The sequence below is a fragment of the Apteryx rowi genome, unplaced genomic scaffold (assembly GCF_003343035.1).
Source record: "Apteryx rowi isolate R43461 unplaced genomic scaffold, aptRow1 scaffold_66, whole genome shotgun sequence".
In the NCBI taxonomy this organism is placed as follows: Eukaryota; Metazoa; Chordata; class Aves; order Apterygiformes; family Apterygidae; genus Apteryx; species Apteryx rowi.
In genome coordinates, this window is record NW_020450938.1 from 238695 (window position 1) to 240626 (window position 1932).

Genomic DNA, 1932 nt, shown 5'->3' on the forward strand with positions numbered 1-1932 from the left:
GGATTTGGGGCAAGTTTTTTCGGGTCCTCCCCCCCTCCCCCCAAGGTTAAAGCCCTCGTGCGTGTAACTTTTTATTTCCATTTTTTTAAGCAAGAGGATGCTAATGGACCAAGTTTCTCTCTCACGCAGATTAAAAGATCCGTGGTGATATATCACTTCTCACCTCCACCGACGGGCGACCCCCAAATTTCAATACAGACATTGCCCGCCCCCCCCCGCCCCACTTCCTTGGTAAACTCTATACGAAGTGGTTATTTTCCCCCCTCTCCCTCTCTGTCCTGGGGATAACGCCGCAGCAAAGTTTCCGAAGCAGCGGCAAGCCACTTGAAGAGATATTGACGCTAGGTGGCAAAAGCAATTTACAATTAAAGCCGGCGTTGCTGTGCGGTGCGCTGGTTAACGCGCCCACAGGCCCCCTGGTTGAGAGGCGCGGCAGCGCGGGGGCGGATCTGCGCCTCCGCTCGCCGGGCCAGGCCTCCCCCGGGCAGGCATCGCGGCTCCTGGGTTTGCCCAGACATAACTCTGGGGTAAAAACAAACATTCCTGCGCATTTGAGCTTTTGCTTAAGCATCGAGGTCGGCGAATGGGGGCCGGGAGGAGGGAGAGGAAGAGAGGGATACCCGAATATAGAGCTCTCGTTCGACCAAAATTATATTTAAAGGCCACGCACGCAGAGCGGTGAAATGTTGCAAAAGTCTGCCTGCTTATTTAAGCGCCAAGGGTACCTGCCTAGGTTTGGGGTGGCTGTCACAACCCCSCAGTAAATGGACGTGCACAGCTACAGTCCTGTAACAGCCAAGAGGAGCTGGGCTGAATGAACTCATTAGTGATTTTCTTTTAATTGGTATTACCCAATGCTTTTACTTTAAGAAGTCTTTAAGATTTTTTTCAGTGCATTGTAAGATAATTTGTGATCAAGACATCTGCTTCAATGAAAGTCACATTTTGCCATGCAAATGCACGTTTCAACCCAATAAAGTCGCCATAATAAGGCTTTTAATACGGCATACCTACAGTGAGGTTATTGTAGCCAAATCCTCTCCTTTCGCACACAAGCTTAATCTGTGCTGAAATGAGCTGTTACAATTAAAATGACATTTACAGAGACAGTTACACCTTGCATCCTAATGAATCCGCCTGCGCCTACCGAAGGTGTTTAACAGAGGGCCCGAACAAAGTGGAAAACCCTGCTTCGAGTGACATGACAGAGTCGCCCAAAAACTTTTATCCTCCACTTCCATCCATCGTTAAGAAACTGCCCAAACGGTAATCTTCTCTTACCCCTCTTCCACCACACCAGTAAACTCCTTTCCATGTTTTTAAGATCAAAACAAAAGTTCTAGTGTCTGATGGATATGTGAAAAAATAAGGTGACGGTTGGTGTAAAGTTTTTTTCTTTTTTTTTACGGAGGGGGGAAGTGCTGGAAGGGATTTCTTTAAAAAATGTGCGGACATTGTTGTAGAGGCAGTAGCGTGCGCCGAGGGGAGCTCTTTCTCTCCCTCGCATTGTGCAGGGAGCAGGTGCTGTCTACATTACCATACAGCTGAGAGCACAAAGAGCTAACTGATTCAGCCCTCACACAATAACAAACGGCCTTAATGACAGCCACGCGAACGACACACACCAAACTCACTTTTTACTAAGCTGAAGGAGGAAAAAAAAAAAAAAGGAGAGAGAGAGAGGGAGAGGTTGTTGGTGATGATGATAATAATCATACAGGGATGTAGGACCCGGGCGGAGCGGCTAGCTCTTCGCTGCCGGGCAGAGGCGGGTGCGCGAGTGATCCTCCGCGGGCGCGGCCGCCCGCGCACCGCCCCGGCCCCGGCCCCAGCGGRAGCCAGGGCGCAGCCGGCACCCCGGGACCCCGCTCGCCTCCGCCGGCCGGACCGTGCCGGTGCTGTGAGCGGAGCCAAAGGAAAAGCAAGCCGCGG